The sequence below is a fragment of the Coregonus lavaretus genome (genome assembly GCF_964263955.1).
Source record: "Coregonus lavaretus genome assembly, chromosome: 28".
Taxonomy (NCBI): Eukaryota; Metazoa; Chordata; class Actinopteri; order Salmoniformes; family Salmonidae; genus Coregonus; species Coregonus lavaretus.
In genome coordinates, this window is record NC_140015.1 from 17379150 (window position 1) to 17399808 (window position 20659).

The 20659-nt window shown below is 43.4% G+C and overlaps 1 long non-coding RNA gene across 1 annotated transcript; it reads right to left on the bottom strand.

The window, feature by feature from the left end:
* Positions 1–17946: 17946 nt before the first annotated feature.
* On the bottom strand, positions 17947–18390 carry LOC311104199. Its single transcript, XR_014610148.1, has 3 exons — positions 18295–18390; positions 18125–18161; positions 17947–18002 (listed from the first exon to the last, which is right to left on the bottom strand). It is a non-coding gene; the product is annotated as an uncharacterized lncRNA (long non-coding RNA).
* Between the last annotated feature and the right edge of the window lie 2269 nt (positions 18391–20659).

Consider the following 20659-nt stretch of genomic DNA (forward strand, 5'->3'; position numbering starts at 1 on the left):
TCCAGATCTGTGCCCCCAGTGTTATGTTTAGAGAAGAGCTTTGTGGCTATGAATGAGATCAGAGTTTCCCTCTGTGGACGAATAATAAGCCCATGTCAGGGGATACTGTTCTGCCCTCTTCTTGTGGTATAAATAGCCAGTTGGGATACAACACAGTTGGCTCTCTGTTGTTGAAATGTCCTCTTTTCAATGTTATGCTAGCTGATCATTATAAAGCCCAGGGGGTCAAAGAGCCATGAGATTAGGCTGGGACTCGGGTCGGTTGAGCCACAGTCAACCTGCGGACCGTAAACTAGCCTTTAGTGTGTTAACCTTTCGGTCAATTTAGAGCAGACCTCCTCTGCGAGATTATCAGTTCTTGTCTCATCTTGGTGACTGCCACAGTGGAGTTATTGGGACCAGTGTGGAAAGCGAGGAGTTAAGAGTGTTGTGGGGACACACATGAGTCGTAACTTTCTTTTGTCAGCGGGATTTAGCCCAGATTTAGCCGCCGCTGTGGTGGATACTGCCTGGCTGTAAGAAACTCCAACACACTGAAAATTGGCACGCTTCAGCGGCGCATCTTTCAAAAACAAAGGCGATGTTGGCCTTATTGAATTGATTGATGTGATCCAGTGAACCACTGAGTTGTTGTGAGGGGAGATACAGTTCTGCACAGGGATTATCCCAGTCCTACACAAACCTCCCAGATGAAAATGTAATACATAGAGTATAGGTCTACTCCCTGTGATTCTGCAATGAAGTTGGTAGCTAAAGTGCCATCGCTGTGATATCCTAGAATTTTTTGCGGTTTGGCCTCTGAATAATAGAGGCAATTTGGAGGGAAAATTGCATTCATAATGTGTTCAAGTGCTACTTCTAACTCTCTTACACATTGCAGCCTATTGCAATCATGCCTATGGCACACTTGTATAAAGCCTAAGTTTAGCTATGGATGCAACATCATATAAGAATCTGTCACTGAATCTATATCATTTTAGTATTTTTAGCAAGATAAATGTACTGTTCTCTTCTATTTTCTTCATACGCTGTACGCTTTTTCTCGCACAAGTAAATGCAACAATGCATAAGCCTATAGGCCATAGCATTAAAGAGACAGCGCGATGAATACCGTTGACCATCAAAACTCAACGGTCTAAAAACAGTTATGCAAACACACTTTTCATTAGAAGACAGTCAGATCACCAAGGAATTGGCTGCAATGCAAAGCCAACCTTATCACGTCCGATTGCGTGCCAAGGGAGTACAGCTGCTAAGATCACATTGGCCCCCGAGCTTACTGTATATAGACCCAGTTTTCACCATGTATTAATGACTACATTAATTATTAATCACGTGGTTATTGTACAGGATTTATTCTGTAATTAATCTGCCTTATATGTGATTAAAGGCCCAGGGCAGACAAAATTCAGTTTTTCCTTTGTTTTATGTCATATTGAACAACAGCTGATGAAACTAACACTGTAAAAGTCTGAAAACATTTGATCAGTGTTATTTCCTTATAGATGCTGATTGAAAATACAAATCTACACAGGACCTTCTAATCACCAGGTTTACATGGGCGTGTGTTTCGGCTAACCATGGTGACATCACAATGCAGTAAATTAGTTCATAGACCAATAACAAATAGAGATCCAAACCTCTCTGTCAATAACAGCTACTTTTCAGTTTTCCCCTTCCCACTCAGACCACTCCCACAGTCCTAGCTAAATTCTTGCTTGAGAAATATTGTTTTGCTAAAAAGCTATTTTTAATGGAAATATATTACAGTAGCTAGGTTTCCATCCAATTTGCGTCCGATTTTAATGTGAATATTTTAAAATCTGCATAAAACAATATGCGCATTTTCCCACCAGAGATGAGTTTCCATCAAACTGACTTTTTGCAGATAAAAGGCTGTGCGTGATGACATAGTGCACATAAAAGTCCCCTGTAGCTCAGTTGGTAGAGCATGGCGCTTGCAATGCCAGGGTTGTTGGTTCGTTTCCCATGGGGGGCCAGTATGAAAATGTATGCACTCACTAACTGTAAGTCGCTCTGGATAAGAGCATCTGCTAAATGACTAAAATGTTAATAAAAATAACTTGTGTGGTTAAATTCCCATGTACCGAAAAAGAAAAAATCGTAGTTAAATGGGTTTCCATCGCATTTTCAACTCTACTGATGGTATTGTCACAGAAACGGTTGCATTATACAGCAAATGTGCCTACTCTGGTCTTGGCACATGCGCCCTAGTCAACAGCTGGCAGATACAGTGTGGGTAGGCTAGTCTACATGATGAGATTATTATGGATAAGAGCAATATTATTTGTATTTGTCAAACGGCAGCCAAGCATCGATCATCATGTCACCAGAATAAGACCTTTGATATTTATTGGAAAGGAGCATCAAGCTCATCATCTTTCACATTCACCGCCTGTGAAGTTCATCATAACTTATTTTATCTGTAACCTAATAAACTGCATGCTTTCCGAGTCGTAGTGGGAAGACCACAACATATCATCGTGTGTCTCCAAGTTTACTTCGATATGATGGTTATTATATCAATATTTGCGCATAAAGGCGTTTCCACCGCCATTTCTCACATATTTAATTTTACTGTCACAATAAGATCCCACCGTGTCGAACAAACACATTGTCTGTCGACATTTATAAAGTTGTACCGGCATTTCATTTTTCCATCAGCCGGGTTGTGACTTTTTTCATGTGTCAGGTAATTAATCTGCATGAAATGGTTAGATGGAAACGTGGTTAGTAAGGTACTTAATTGTTACCCAGAAATAATTTGATATTGATATAAAAACGGCCGCATTGAGCCTTTAAGAATTCCATTTACAGGTGCTCAAGTTAAAGGGTAGCTAAGTTATCATTATATCCTGTGAGTTGTGGGCAGGGAACGGCACTGTCACGCCCTGGCTCTGGGGACTCTAGTATGTTGAGCCAGGGTGTGAGTTTTTATTTGTTTTTCGTGTCTAGTTGTTGTATTTCTATGTTGGCCAGAATGGTTCTCAATCAGAGGCAACGAGTGTCAGCTGTGGCTGGTTGTCTCTGATTGGGAACCATATATAGACAGCCTGTTTTTCCACAGTGGTTGTGGGATCTTGTTCCAGTGTGGTTTGTGTTTGACCGAGGACGTCACGTTATCGTTTGTTGTTTTTGTTCGTGTTTTCATTATTTAATAAATATGTTCACCTTTCACGCTGCGCCTTGGTCCTCTGTACCCGACGAACGTGACAGGCACGGCCCATTATTGTAGCATGAATGACAACGTATTAGCATACTCAACGGGAGACTTTAATTTTCCCTCTGATTGTTTGATAATAATTATGGCTTGCTTTATCGACTGCAATAGCTGTTCAATCATAGTAAAGAAGTAACGCATCACCCACGCCCCAATGTCTATTGAGATGTTGTTTGTGTAATGTTGTTGAAACAAGAGCAGGGAGAATAGCAGGGAGGAGAGTGTGCTGTTTACGCATTAGAGACCATCAGTGTTTACTCTAGATGAGCTCAGTGTTAAGACCGCTGTTCCCTCCTTTATCACTGTCTTTCTACTTCGCTCTCTAATGTTTCACTTCATTTTGATGGATATCACTGAAAGAGCCCATTATACAAATCAATCGGCCATAAAAATGCATATCCCTTGCATTGTTCTTCTAGACAAGACTTTTCATTTCAATATCTGCTGTCTTCTTACAGCAATGTAGTACTGCAGAATAGCCAGAGTACAGTATCTTTCAATCTATTTTAGACTCAGGCTACATATTGGACACATTTGTCAGTCGGAACTTGACTTATATAACTAACTATAACTGTATAGTACAGGGCCCAGGGCGAGGGTTACTGACTCCTCGCTCTTTGCACAGTATCAGTTCTGTTCCTGCGATACGATGTGTAATGGTGTGCAGTGGCCCGTGGCCTGCCTGTCTCTCTTTCTTTCCATCTCTCTCACTCTGCCTCATTCTTCCTTGCTCTCTCACATAAACGTGGAGCCATGCTTGTGATTGAAGCGATAAGCCCAGGTCACACACACACACCACATACACACCACATAGAGAGGTCGGTCTTCCCATTGGTGAGGCTGGCCTCATTGTGACCACAAAAAGAACATGCCCTGGGCTCTCCCTCCATAGAACAGATCAGCTGCCTCTCTTAAGTCCTTTATTAATGGAATCGCAATCTCTCCATCAGCACCGAGCCGTCCATTTATGTAACCACAGTACTGGAAATCTAGTTCCAGATAACCACATGAGTACAGGCCATGGTGAGAGTCATCAGAGGTACATACTGCTGCCCGTTATCTGTAGTGCTAGTGGAGTTTGCCAGGTATGGTCAGAGTCTTAGTGGTCACCAGCGAAACAGTAAACATTTTGGTTTCATTTTATTTTACAGTTAGTCCGCTACAACTAATCAATGGCTTGATGCTATTTGCTAGCCTAGAATACATCAAATAAGTAGATCAGCTGGGTACACTCAAGGAGGGGTTGGAATTGGAAACACTGCCTTACTGTAGATATACTAACATATACTGTAGCTACACTACCGTTCAAAAGTTTGGGGTCACTTAGAAATGTCCTTGTTTTCGAAAGAAAAGCAATTTTTCTGTCCATTAAAATAACATCAAATTGATCAGAAATACAGTGTAGACATTGTTAATGTTGTAAATGGCTATTGTAGCTGGAAACGGCTGATTTTTAATGGAATATCTACATAGGCGTACAGAGGCCCATTATCAGCAACCATCAGTCCTGTGTTCCAATGGCACGTTGTGTTTGCTAATCCAAGTTTATCATTTTAAAAGGCTAATTGATCATTAGAAAACCCTTTTGCAATTATGTTAGCACAGCTGAAAACTGTTGTGCTGATTAAAGAAGCAATAAAAATGGCCTTCTTGAGACTAGTTGAGTATCTGGAGCATCAGCAATTGTGGGTTCGATTATAGGGGTCAAAATGGCCAGAAACAAATAACTTTCTTCTGAAACTCGTCAGTCTATTCTTGTTCTGAGAAATGAAGGCTATTCCATGCGAGAAATCCTCAAGAAACTGAAGATCTCGTACAACGCTGTGTACTCCTCCCTTCACAGAACAGTGCAAACTGGCTCTAACCAGAATAGAACGAGGAGTGGGAGGCCCCGGTGCACAACTGAGCAAGAGGACAAATACATTAGAGTGTCTAGTTTGAGAAACAGACGCCTCACAGGTCCTCAACTGGCAGCTTCATTGAATAGTACCCGCAAAACACCAGTCTCAATGTCAACAGTGAAGAGGCGACTACGGGATGCTGACCTTCTAGGCAGAGTTGCAAAGAAAAAGCCATATCTCAGACTGGCCAATAAAAATAAAAGATTAAGATGTGCAAAATAACACAAACACTGGACAGAGGAAGATTGGAAAAAGTGTTATGGACAGACGAATCGAAGATTGAGGTGTTCGGATCACAAAGAAGAACATTTGTGAGACGCAGACAAAATGAAAAGATGCTGGAGGAGTGCTTGATGCCATCTGTCAAGCATGGTGGTGGCAATGTGATGGTCTGGGGGTGCTTTGGTGGTGGTAAAGTGGGAGATTTGTACAGGGTAAAAGGGATCTTGAAGACGGAAGGCTATCACTCCATTTTGCAACGCCATGCCATACCCTGTGGACGGCGCTTGATTGGAGCCAATTTCCTCCTACAACAGGACAATGACCCAAAGCACAGCTCCAAACTATGCAATAACTATTTGGGGAAGAAGCAGTCAGCTGGTATTTTATCTATAATGGAGTGGCCAGCACAGTCACCGGATCTCAACTCTATTGAGCTGTTGTGGGAGCAGCTTGACCGTATGGTACGTAAGAAGTGCCCATCAAGTCAATCCAACTTGTGGGAGGTGCTTCAGGAAGCATGGGGTGAAATCTCTTCAGATTACCTCAACAAATTGACAACTAGAATGCCAAAGGTCTGCAAGGCTGTAATTGCTGCAAATTGAGGATTCCTTCAAAGTTTGAAGGACACAATTATTATTTCTATTAAAAATCATTATTTCTAACCTTTTTCTAACCTAACATTCCCTATGCATTTTGCTATATTTCCTATTCAAACTCATTTCATGTATGTTTTCATGGAAAACAAGGACATTTCTAAGTGACCCCAAACTTTTGAACAGTAGTGTATATGGGTCATATTTATACAGGTGTCTACTTGGTGACTAGGTGACCTGGTTTCTATGCTCTGTTGAGCTCCAACTCTCTCGTCTGAAATGTATTCTTCTTCTGACGATTCAATGGCTTCAACCTGGCTGGAGCATGGGTAGAGCTTACTGTGACCCTGGCTGTGTTGGTTGGCGTCTCTGCTTCAGTGGTTGGTGTGCCATAGAAGTGAGCAGTTCTGACATTGCCGATCACGCTCAGGACCTAGTATGTAGATAGCGCTGAGATGGGGGTCATCCATGAGAACCAGTCCTGTTCGCCAATTCAATTTTATGATGGCTTTATTAGTTTTAGTTAGTTCCAAGTAATTTGTCTATAGATCAGCCTGTGTCTCAGTTCTATTCAGTAGCACCGCCATGACTTCATAACATGCAATAGGCCAATGTTTCTTAATCCATTCCTGGGAGACCACAGTTTGACCACATTGAATGACCACATCTGTGAAGGCTACAGAAGTACATCCAGACTGTCTGAAATCAAAGGAGGGGCATGCGGTCATGTGGTAAGCTGGTTCTAATTACCTGAGCTGAAGTCATCAGGTTTGCAGGCTGAGCTCTTTCATCAGTATGGATCCCATTAGATTAACCAGTCTCCTGAGAGAGGGCCGGCCGGAGGAAGAGAACAGAGAGATGGACGCCACTCACTTTAACTGCTGCTTGGATCTGCAAGGTGCAGTCCTCAGTCAAGTGTTTCTATGCCTAGTAGAGACACACTGGAATAGTGATCAAGTTAGCTATCCAGCAGATTTGTTGAAGATTGTTTCAGATATCTCCTCAGGAGATAAACTAGTAATAAATCTGCTTGGTGGAGGAGAAGTGTACAATAAGCTATAGATATAGCTGTACACACAATGACAAACCTATTACCACAGATTGAGTAGTTCCATTACCAACCAGCTATGTTGACAGACAACAACATCACCTAACAGAGAAACAGTTGTCAGGTTACGTTGACAGAGTAGTTGAGATCTAGGCTAACAGCGGGGGGACTTGCTTCGGTAAACACAATCCTAGCACTGTTTGTTAGCCTATTTGTGTGGAACAGATCCAGCCTCTGCAACCCATTCCCCCCTCTCACCCGCTCATCCTGTTATTATACACAGGCCTCTCTCTCGTATCCTGCTGTTTCCCCCCTGCAGATAAAATTACTTTCATCTGCTCCTATCAGGCAAACAGAGAGAGCCCCTGCTAGCCAGCCGCGAGCTATCCAACTAGCATATTGCGGCTATCACAGCTAATAACACCCCTAATGGGGTTATTCGTGCAGTGCAGATTGGAAATGTTGACAAGGTGGTTAGATACAGCTGGAGAGGGGTAGGTGTGCTACAGTAGGTTATAGTAGGGAGGGTAAGGTATACAGATGGTTAATTAAACTTTTGTAACCCGAGTCTCCCTGACCATGTCAGAGCATGGGAGTCATACCTGAGCAATTGGTGAAGTATTGAAAAGTATAGGGATGATAGACTTATGTGGGGTACACAACATGATACCCAACTATCAGGTCTTATGTGGGGTACACAACATGATACCCAACTATCAGGTCTTATGTGGGGTACACAACATGATACCCAACTATCAGGTCTTATGTGGGGTACACAACATGATACCCAACTATCAGGTCTTATGTGGGGTATACAACATGATACCCAACTATCAGGTCTTTCTCTGGGTACCATCGAAACAGCTGTCCCAGTTCAGTGAGTGAAGACAAGCTCACAGTGAGCTAATAACATTACTCTACTTCCCAATTTGAGTTATTGAGGCAGTCGCACAGCCATAGAGGAATAATGAGTAGGATAAACACCCTTTCCCTCTTTTAGACATTTGTGGTAGGCTTTAACAAGAAAAAACGATTTACATACTTAAGAATTCTACATGGGTATGATTCAACATCAAGGATTCACCCAAACGTGCTCCTCTTCAGTATTCAGCCCAGTAACATCAGATGTGAAGTGTCTTCTGGGAGAACTCTGCTATCACAAGGCCTACGCAAAACCCACTCACTGACACCCTTACACTGCCTGATGACCCATTTATGTGTGTGTGTGTGTGTGTGTGTGTGTGTGTGTGTGTGTGTGTGTGTGTGTGTGTGTGTGTGTGTTGTACCCAGATGTGGGTGTTCTGTGCATGTATACAGTATGTTTGTGTGGGTGGAGGTCACTGCGAGTGAAAGTGGTTTTTGGAATCCTTTCATTTTACAAATCCTTTGTAGAAAACTTTTCTTCAAGGCCTGGTCAGACTTCTGTCAGTACATTTGAAATCATTGCCAAACAATCACCCAAAATAGGTTTATTTTTAGGGGAATGATAGGGCACAAAAATAGAATGGGTACAACAAACACAACTTCTGGTTTGTTCTCCAAATACAGTATCTCAGCAAACTGCATCTCTGCCCAAAACTCACCAAAACGTTTTGTTGAGGGCCAGTGAACACTACAGTTGCATAGCTATTACACTGCATCATGTCAGATAGATTGTTGAAGCCATTTGGTGACGAGGCATGACAATCCAATAGCTTTACTGACAGTAATGGCTTCATTTAAATGCAAAACATTCACAGCGGCAAATCCACTTAAGTGACAGATGTTTCTTTTTTTTTTATTCCATTTTTATACAAAGCCAGAGAGCTGTCCTGATTCAGCCTTGTAAAGTGCCAGAGGACCCAAGCACTCTAATCTGGTAAAATGTTGGTTCTGTGTGGAGAGCCTTCTTGTGGGTCACTGAGGCTCAATGGTCCGGATATGTGGTTAAACTCCCACTTGTCCCCAAGTGAATCCTGCTGGGCTGACAAATACAGACACACACAGATACATAGGCTCTCTCTGTAACACACTCATAGAGATAGACACAGATATACACGTGTGTACACACACACACACGCACCCACAAACACACACACTAGTTTACACTTTAGTCATATTAATCAGCTTAATCTTTGCACCCTCGTCCCCATCCCCCTCACTCACACACAGCCAGACCCACACTCCACACCCTCACAGGATTCAGCTGATAACCCCTGTGTGTGTGTGTCTAATCCTTTAAGGTGACAGACAGATGGTTATTATGCACGGCTGTGCCATTGTTCTGAGGCCGGGTCTGTAGGAGCTCCATTGTCTTAGAAAAGTGCCTGCTCAAGTAATTTGGCAAAATATCTCCTATACTGTCAACAGGGACAATAGAGCCAGAGGACAGACAGGGGAGCTGCGCTCTCTAGAGCACACATGATGGCTGCCTATATGCCTTGCACAAATTACAGCAGGACTATGGGGGCTTAATGCATTGTACAAAATGATGGCTAAAATATATGGGTTGTTCCAGTGAGGTTCAGCCATAGATTGTATAAACATCTCAGGCTTCTTTGGCTATGGGCTGGGGAGTCTGTGGAGCCTAGCCTAAAGTGATACATTTACATTTTACATTTTAGTCATTTAGCAGACGCTCTTATCCAGCGCCATGCTCTACCAACTGAGCTACACGGGACTACATGAAACATAATGAGGCAAATGTAACACAGAGATGTGTTGTAATGAGTGAAATATTTCTGCAGCTTTAAAAAGGGTCATCATTTAAAAAAAGAAGCCACAGACGATTTAGTTTCAAAAGCTTTATAACTGTAATTTTAGTCCAGATATTTGTATAAAGTCAGGAGTGATGCTGTTAAGAATGAATATAATTTTTTGGACATTCTCTATCTGTAATTCCTGATGTCAGTCAGTGTTGAGGCACTCTGTCTACGCTCAGGAATTGTGCACAAAATGGAGGGCACCAACATCTTTTTTTCAGAAGTAATGGGGGAATAAAAGTGGGTTACATTGCACACTCCTCCTTGATCACCATGATGACAGCTGGCTACGGAAAACTTTTGCCAACTTTTCAGCTACTTTTCCTCCAGACAAAGCTCATTTATCAGTTATGCAATGAGATCCATGCTCAGCGTGCTACCTAATGCACTGAGCCATGGAGAGGAGCAGGAGCCATGAGAGGAGGCTTAGAGACAGAGGACCCATGGCCTGGCCTGGTCTGCACCTGACCGTGATCACCCCCTGGGGGTGAGGAGGAGAGATACAGGACTGAGGAGGCAGGTGGTCTTCAAAACAAGACAGAATGTAAAGGACTCACTGCTACAGTAAAGAACTCACTGCTTCAGTAAAGGACTCACTGCTACAGTAAAGGACGCACTGCTACAGTAAAGGACTCACTGCTTCAGTAAAGGACTCACTGCTACAGTAAAGGACTCACTGCTACGGTAAAGGACTCACTGCTACAGTAAAGGACTCACTGCTGCAGTAAAGGACTCACTACTGGAAAACATATGTCATTGCTACACAGGCATACATTTTAGGAATAATGCAGAAGAAATGTTAAAAATCCTAGTTATCACTAGAAAATGGAAACAGTCACATCCAATAAATAAAAATAACTTCTGCACACACTCCTGCACGTTTTATGATGTCAACGTTTTGGTCAGTAGTATGACCAATAAGACATTTTGTAAGTGCCAATAATAACACCCAGCCTCCCCCAGCTGCTCCCTCTCTGTCCAATGACTAGATGCTAAATGATCTCATGTAGATCACCTCAGTCCTGCAGAACAACATGTGTCATCAGGTTCTATTTAGCTGCCTGTGTTTGGCTTATTGCCCAGCTCTGGCATTGAAAGGAAATCATTAGGGTCTAACTGAATCCCATGGTGGCCATAGGAGCCAATACCCCAATGAAGCTTTTCTTAATCAGGACCTGGTGAAGGCAGCTGACATCACTCTCATCCTGTTGTCCGTGTGCCTTTGTTCGAGTGATGAGTTATGTGTTTACTGTTTACAAAGCCAACTGTGTATGTGTCTTAGTGACCGCCACAAAAACTCATACTCCTGCCTCCCTCAACAGAGAAACATCCATAATATTATACAGCCCACTGTCCTTAAAGACAATCTTCCTTTTCAAAGGGTTGACCTTACCACTAAACTGACAATGCCACGGATGTGAAGAATGACTTTTAAAGTTTGTTTTTTTACCATTCACAGTGCCCAGTGAAATACCACCTGATTATAAAACATGGGTGGGGGTGGAAGTGGGGAGACAGAGTAGCCCCTCCCCCTTGGATTCCTTTCCCGCCCACTGAATTAGCAGCAGATTGTTCCTCCACGGTTGTGTCTGATTGGATAATGGTGGTTGATTAGGTTGGATGATCTTCACAGGGGGTTATGTATCTGTATGAGATGATATTTCCTTTTGGAAATGAGGTGAGGGGGGAAGGGAGGAGTTGGATCCTGTTGTTATCCACACACACTTTTTATTTATTACATTTTTATTTAACCTTTATTTAACCAGGTAAGCCAGTTGAGAACAAGTTCTCATTTACAACTGCGACCTGGCCAAGATAAAGCAAAGCAGTGCGATAAAAACAACAACACAGAGTTACATATGGGGTAAACAAAACATAAAGTCAAAAATACAACAGAAAATATATGTACAGTGTGTGCGAATGTAGTAAGTTATGGAGGTAAGGCAATAAATAGGCCATAGTGCAAAATAGTTACAATTTCGTATTAACACTGGAATGATGTGCAAAAGATGATGTGCAAATAGAGATACTGGGGTGCAAATTAGCTAAATAAATAACAATATGGGGATGAGGTAGTTGGGTGGGCTAATTTCAGAATGGCTGTGTACAGGTGCAGTGATCGGTAAGCTGCTCTGACAACTGATGCTTAAAGTTAATGAGGGAGATAAGAGTCTCCAGCTTCAGAGATTTTTGCAGTTCGTTCCAGTCATTGGCAGCAGAGAACTGGAAGGAATGGGAGGTGTTGGCTTTGGGGATGACCAGTGAGATATACCTGCACACACACACACAGACACACACACAGACGCACACAGTAGGGTGAGTTAATCTGTTTCCAAACCACTTTCTCTTGCGCTAGGAACTGGTGCAAGTAACTAATTGACTAATGCCAAGGTGCTCGTGACAGGATGAGCAATGCGGATGACTCATAATTGGAATTTTGTACGTTCAATGATTCAATTGACGGTGACCCTCGAATGTAGAATTCTATATAGACCAGTTTAAGAACTCAATCACTGGCAGATGAAAGTAGCAAAGCACATCTGACAGTGATGGAAAACATAAGGTTTCATCCATAATGTATGAGACACATCATCCACAGACCGTCACTGTATAACTCACAGTACCATTACTTTTCTCTTCATCGTGGACCATGGCCTGATTGACCTCATGGGGCTCTGCTGTTTTGGGGGGGTGGGGGGGAGTAATCATTTACTTTGCCTCATGCTGAGAATATTATTAATAGTAATTCACTGTCCATGGGGGAGTGTATGTGTGTGTGTTTGTTTGGAGGCATGTCTCAGTCATTTACCCTGTCTTCACAGATGATGAAGCAGCACCAGTATAAGCTGTTGACTAATGCTGAATAGAATATGAGGGTTGGTCCCAGATGGTATGCACAGGGTTAGGGGGCAGATGCCTGTGTCACCGTCAGAGGGAGGCATATTCATGATTCAACAATGTTTTCCATCTAAGTGCTGTGGGATCAGGGTCGTGTGGACAATATTGCTTTATTAGAATCCTGAGCAGAGCCCTCCGTCAGACAGCTTTTAGTGCTCTCTGAACTCATCAGTCAATGCTATCTGTCAAAATGCTAACGTCAATGTGAGTTCTAACATATACAATTCTATGAATGTAAGAAATGGTTTGCTATTTGATTTCAGTTACCTGGTTTGAAGTCTACATCCTTATTGTTGACATATTTTACACTATTTTCCCTATTAATACTTGAATACCATGAGCAAAGCCTTTGATGTCCTATATTACACGACCAAAGCTGAGCGAAATGTAGATAAGATCAACGGGTACAAATAGAGCGAAATTCCATGATGGAGATAGACATGTGAAGGTCAAAAGCTTTGATGTTGAGAGTGACCCATGTAATGGAAAGTAGGATGTGCTGTATACACTTTGGAAAAGCCACACTGTTTGAGGAATTCACTTTAGGAAGACCTATAGTTTCGTCACTCAGTCTTGGCCCATGTGCTCCCCCACACCTACTACAGTCATTGTGTGCATGAAACTTATGAGGCCTCACAGTGTTTACCCTGTTTATTCTAAGTGATCCAGATCTAAAAAAGAATGGTGAAGCGCTATTGTTAAACCAGGCATAGTCAATAAGCTAGGAGTGGGATGAGTGTGATCCTGTGAGAATTATCAATGCGTCTCAGAAGTCTTAGAGGTGGGTGGGGATTCCCTATTAGCCATATGGAATATGGGCATGTCACACTGAAGGCAAGGTATCCCTATAAGAGGCAATATTTTGTCTGTATTGATATCAGTATTCCACAATCAATGACCATAAAAAGTCTACCACTATAAATCATTCGGAAGTACTAATCTTGTTATTTTGCACATACAACTGCTGTAGACACTGTAGTGTCGGTTATTCGTAGGTGTTACCGTCAATCAAGGAGTCTGCTTAGGCTGTATCGTGTTCAAAGGCCTTTATTAAAACCACGAGGTTACAGCATAAGTTCACAGACCCGCGGAGATCCGGAGAAACAGTCCCAAATAAATCTTACTGTGTTCTGCCCCTCCGTCGTTGTTCCCCCTTTATATATAACCTCCCAAGATGTGGGTAGCTCCCTCTTCTGTCCAATCCCCGTGTCTACACCACACTTCCTGTCTGTGGTAGATGACGTTACAATAAAACAGTCCCTCTTGATACCAAAATCAACATTCTTTCAGTTCCATTTGAAACACATTTAACACCATCATATTGTCAATACACTACAACACAAACATAAATGCAGTAATGTTTATTAAAATCAGGCACTTATCTAGTGCTTCTTCCCTGAAGCTCCTCTGAAGGGGCTTGTGATGGCTCGAGAGAGGGCCCGGAACACCCTAACCACAAGGGGGCATTTACGGGACTGGGGATCCTGTGCAGTAGGTGCAGGTATCAGGTCCTCCATGGGTGGGGAAGTGGAAGGAACCTCTGGAACCTCACATTCAGCATCTGTGATATGAGAACATTGCGGAATCAGAAATTAGGTCAAACTTCTACTCTATGTATCTTTGTTCACTCTTGCCACGGTCCTAAAACAAACTGGTCACATGGAGATTAATTAAAATGACATAATCAATGCTTACTCACTCAGTGACATAACACTGAAACGTTTTGTTGGCAGCGCTTCCAGTTCTGGGTGCTTCTTGGCTTGCCCTTTTCTCTTGAACACCTGTTGACAAAATACATCCTGACATTAGAGCCCCCACAATATCTTATAAGTCCACTGGCTGTGGGATAATTAAATCCCAGCTCGAACTTAGAGGCAATTCCCAAACACAGAGCTCCCTACCTTGATCCTGATCTTTGGGATGTTAGGCATTTTAAATAGGAAACGCCACTTCTTGCTCTTCTTTTCAACTCCAGCAGAGGGAGGCATCACATCAGCGTTGCCATCAGCTGGGTTAAGGCTCCTTGTGGGGAATTCATCTGGTAGGACTAACCTGGAAATTAATTCTGGGAGAAGTAGAGACGATACATTAGGCACAGTTGAAGTCAGTAAACATCATAAGGAGCAATCTACTGAGAACGTTACAAAATATTATTCTACAGAGTTAAAATGGCAATTTAACTTACCATCCTCTGACTTCACTGTGGGCTTGGACACATCAGTCAGGTTGTCCATCACTGTGTTGGTCATTATCTTAGTGACCTGATCCATCGTCTGCCTTACTCCGGTGGAAAAGGGCGACACATCTAAACACTGCCCCAGGAGAGTCCTAACTGAATTTTCGACAAAGCTGTAAGCAAGCTCAGAGGCATCATTCCTTGACAGCTTTTTCAGGGCTGGCTTTGGCAATGCTGGTTCAGAGAAGCTCCTGTGCCCAGCCATGGATTGACGTTGCCGGCTTATTGTGATCTCCTGAATGAGACCATGTACCTTTGTGATGAGGTCGTCTGACACACCTTGAATGGTTTCAATGGAGAGGAGCCTCTCAAGGTTTTCCTCTGCTGAAGTCTTCTTTGAGTTGTCTGTCTCCATCGTTTCCATTATAGTTTGTCCTATAATGTTGGTGTCACACATGTATGTTGGTATCAGACATGATGGTTGACACACAAGCTTTGCAGGGGAAGCATCCTGGTTCCTCTCATGAGTAGACAAGTATTTTGTCAAGGATAGCTTAGACAGTGATTCTGGCACATTTATTGTGGTTGAGGTGTGGGACGCTGTCCCCTTGATCTCATCTGCAGTCAACTGGTCAAGGCTCTCAAGAAGAGAGTCCAACATGTCAGTTGTTTTCTGTCTAACAGATAAATTATCTGAGGCAGCCACTCTGCACTTGATCACATTTAGGATCTGGCTGAGGGTGTTCTTAGCAGATTTGGTGAAGCTCTGCTTAGTGACATTTGATGTCCTCCCTCCAATGGAAGGAGAACAGTCTTCCTTAGAAGCCTCAAACTTCAGAACTGAGGCCACCTGTTTGATGACCTCTTTAGTGCATGTGTTGAGGGTTAACTGGTTGTCTGAGATATTACTGAGAGACCTGAAGGACATACCAGAGCTGTTACTACTGGTCTTTTGCACAGGAGATACCTCCAAACAGGCCTCAGTTAGGAGTGGTCCAGTTGCAGAGAGCTTGGTCATCTGAGGGACATCTTCTTCCTCAGTGAGATGATGTAAACTGAACCACTTATTTAGTTTGTCCAGTGCGTTGGTGTACAGGTTTTGTGAACTTGAATGTACAACCACCCAGAACTTTTTGCGACCAGATTTTGTGGCTGCTGAGACCTTATTTGACTCAGATGCCTCATGCAAGTCTGCTAATACGCCATCAAAAAGATCAACCGATGCCGCTGCAATTCTTTCAGGGGAAATATGGGCAGATAAGATTTCCTCTAATCTATTAGTGTAGGTCGAAGGGGTTTCGTTCAGGTTGGGAAATGTCACAGCTGCCTCATTAAGGCCCCAAATTATGTGAGAAACATCCATGTCCTCAAGACTCTGTGACAGAGAAGATACCAGGTCTCTGGCAGCAAGGTTACACTGGGAGCCGGCCTCTGTGGCTGAGTTGAGACTCATCTCAAGCTCAGTTTTAATTGCTTGGCAGGCAGTTGCCACAGCAACCGCTGAGTGAGAGCACAAGAGCTTCAAGTCAGAGTCTGAGATGGGCAGAGATGATGAGTCGTGAGTCATGGACATGGCTTCCAGACTGCTCTCAGAAACAAAGGGCTGGAGTTTTACGGAGACTTGTCTGACCATCTCCCCAGCAACACCGCTGATGTCTATTGATGAGCTGGAGCTGGCATTCTGTGGCCTTAAAGGTGTTTGGCTGTCCAAAAGTCCAAGATTATAAAGAACATCACCAAACACAACATCCACAACATCCGTCGACAATGCTGTAATTCTGTTGCTGGACAGGAACTTAGCTGGATGCACGTTGTCTGAGTTGAGAGTCCAATCACAAAGGGATTCTTTGGATGGGCACTTGGACAGGCTCTGGATTGTTGGAGTTGTTGAAATGCAGCTTTCATTGGTAGACTCGCCATAGAGTTGTGACATTTTAATTTGAACGGCTTTCACGATCTTGCCCTTGGAGATATTCAACAAGTGGTCACTGATGGACTGCCTGGAGGACTGTCTACTTGCAGATCTTTGAACTACAAGGCTTTGAATTTCAGCAGAAACTGCAGTAAGGAAGTAACTCAAAGGGTTGGTCCGTTCCTGCTCAGTTCTTCCGTTGTCTTTAGTCCTGAGGATGCTATTGATGATGGTGACTATTACCTGTCCAGCCAGTGGACCCAATATGGCTTCAAGCTCCCTCTCTAATTCAAGCTGAGACTTGGACTGGGGACTGCTGGACTTGCGGCCGTGCGCAATATGCTCCATGGCATGGGCATACATTGATGCCGTTGCCATGCTCAGCATCTCTTGAGCAAACTGAATGCTTGCTGAGTTGCTGCCATGACCCACATTTAGCATTAGCTGAGCTAGCCTGGAGTTGAGGACTTTCATCAACATCTCCACAATTCCCATTACCAACCTGGTGTCTGTGGAGACGATGATGGGCCTGAGCTTTCTCTGTCTACTCCGGCTGGACGGCAGTACAATCTCACTCAGCGACCTGCATGCTCCACTGCGGACCATTTGATTGAAAACACAGCTCTGAGACAGGCCAAATACAGACCTGAGTGGCTCTGAGCAGGGTCTGTCCCTAACCTCTCTATTGCCCCCCTCAGGTGTGGAGAGATATGTGAACTCTCCAGGGATCAAGTCTTCATTGTCCTCTTCACTCAGCAAAGAGGTCATGGACCTAGAGAATGCACACAACAGAGACATAGCAACACAAATGTCCATAGCGCTTCGGACTCAACCTCATTATTATTACTCAAAGGAAGCATTGTAAACCAATACACATTTTAGAGCGCTAGTGTTGCATCTAAGCAGTATCTCTCAATAAGTGGGGCAGGTTATTGGTACTCATGGTGGGGGTGGGAATAATGTGTGTGGGTAGACCTTCTTGGAGAGAAGTGGATAGGGATGCTTACCTGTGACTGGAGGGGAAAGGTATGGGTGTCCGCGTGCTCCAGGAGGTTTTAGAGCTGGTGCCTTGAGTACAGCTTAATGTCACGGTGCGGGAGAGAGAAGTCACCTCTCCTGCCTCCTCACTTCCTGATCCAGGAGAGCCTGGCGACTCAGTCAGCTCTATCTGCATGGTGAGGTCAAGGGCAGGAAACACCACTGTCGATGTGGTCTTCTTCACCCATGTGACAATGTCCATGCACTTGGCAGTAAACTCATCTCTGGTTAACTGCAATGAACATATAGAGAAGTTAGACTCTGATATAATGACTTAGATCCATGTGATTACTCATTGTATGCCCCTCCTTACCATTTCACTAATCAAGCAGACAGGAACTGACTTTAACTCACCTTGGGACGCATTTTCTCACTCAGCAGATTCCAGTGGCTGAAAAGTAAATAAAATATAACTTTTCTAATGGGGAACATATCTAGGAAGCCCACTTGAGCTGGGCATCTAAAAGGTTTATAATACAAATAAACAATAAAGGGGAGAATTGGAAAGCCAAAGAGCAACATACTCGTCAGTCATGTCCTGCAGAAAGGTGCAGAGGTCTAGGGAGCTTCTTTGCAGCCTGACAAGGCTGTTCTGGGATGTTGCAGCCTGGGGGGGCGTGGGCGTGGTGGTGAAGGTCACATCAGTATCCTGGGGACGACAGGAAGTACAGTTAGGCTGGAATTCAATCAACTCTAGTACTCTCTCCTCCCAAACACACACACACACACACACACACACACACACACACACACACACACACAATGCAACCAGTAGATTAGATTGAGAGATGACTACAGGCCTCACCTCCAGTTCCAGGTCTCCAGGGTTGAGTAGAGAAGTCTGGTGTGGCTCCTGTACATGGGATGGGCCGGCTGTCTGTAGATCAGCCTGCATATCACTATCTATTACAGCCTCTAGTGACTGGGTTGGGTCAGCTGACTTCAGATAAGCCTCCTGCATCTCTGCCTCTGGTTCAGCCGCTATTGACTGATTTGGGCTGGCTGTTTCTTGATCAGAAAAGAACTGGGCCAGGCTCCCAGTATCAGGCTGATCTTTTTCACATCTGTGTAGAGGAAAGGAATCTCTCTCTGTCCCCTGTAGCTCAGTTGGTAGAGCATGGTGCTTGCAACGCCAGGGTTGTGGGTTTGTTTCCCACAGGGGGCCAGTATGAAAATGTATGCACTCACTAACTGTAAGTTGCTCTGAATAAGAGCGTCTGCTAAATGACTAAAATGTAAATCACTGGGACCTAGCCATAATGTATAGACCTTTGACCTACAGTTGAAGTCTGAAGTTTAAATACACCTTAGCCAAAAACATTTAAACTCAGTTTTTCACAATTCCTGACATTTAATCCTAGTAAAAATTCCCTGTTTTAGGTCAGTTAGGACTTTATTTTAAGAATGTGAAATGTCAGAATAATAGTAGAGAGAATGATTTATTTCAGCTTTTATTTCTTTCATCACATTCCCAGTGGGTCAGAAGTTTACATATACTCAATTAGTATTTGGTAGTATTGCCTTTAAATTGTTTAACTTGGGTCAAATGTTTCGGGTAGCCTTCCACAAGCTTCCCACAATAAATTGGGTGAATTTTGGTACATTCCTCCTGACAGAGCTGGTGTAACTGAGTCAGGTTTGTAGGCCTCCTTGCTCACACACGCTTTTTCAGTTCTGCCCACAAATGTTCTATAGGATTGAGGTCAGGGCTTTGTGATGGCCACTCCAATACCTTGACTTTGTTGTCCTTAAGCCATTTTGCCACAACTTTGGAAGTATGCTTGGGGTCATTGTCCATTTGGAAGACCCATTTGCGACCAAGCTTTAACTTCCTGACTGATGTCTTGAGATGTTGCTTCAATATATCCACATAATTTTCCTTCCTCATGATGCCATCTCTCTTGTGAAGTGCACCAGTCCCTCCTGCAGCAAAGCACCCCCACAGCATGATGCTGCCACCCCATGCTTCACGGTTGGGATGGTGTTCTTCGGCTTGCAAGCACCCCCCTTTTCCTCCAAACATAACGATGGTCATTATGGCCAAACAGTTCTATTTTTGTTTCATCAGACCAGAGGACATTTCTCCAAAAAGTACGATCTTTGTCCCCATGTGCAGTTGCAAACCGTAGTCTGGCTTTTTTATGGCGGTTTTGGAGCAGTGGCTTCTTCCTTGCTGAGCGGCCTTTCAGGTTATGTCGATATAGACCTCGTTTAACTGTGGATATAGATACTTTTGTACCTGTTTCCTCTAGCATCTTCACAAGGTCCTTTGCTGTTGTTCTGGGATTGATTTGCACTTTTCACACCAAAGTACGTTCATCTATAGGAGACAGAACGCGTCTCCTTCCTGAGCGGTATGACGGCTGCATGGTCCCATGGTGTTTATACTTGCATACTATAGTTTGTACAGATGAACGTGGTACCTTCAGGCGTTTGGAAATTGCTCCCAAGGACGAACCAGACTTGTGGAGGTCTACCATTTTTTTTCTGAGGTCTTGGCTGATTTCTTTTGATTTTCCCATGATGTCAAGCAAAGAGGCACTGTGTTTGTAGGTAGGCATTGAAATACATCCACAGGTACACCTCCAATTTACTCAAATGATGTCAATTAGCCTATCAGAAGCTTCTAAAGCCATGACATAATTTTCTGGAATTTTCCAAGCTGTTTAAAGGCACAGTCAACTTAGTGTATGTAAACTTCTGACCCACTGGAATTGTGATAGAGTGAATTATAAGTGAAATTATCTGTCTGTAAACAATTGTTGGAAAAATTACTTGTGTCATGCACAAAGTAGATGTCCTAACCGACTTGCCAAAACTATAGTTTGTTCACAAGATATTTGTGGAGTGGTTGAAAAACTAGTTTTAATGACTCCAACCTAAGTGCAT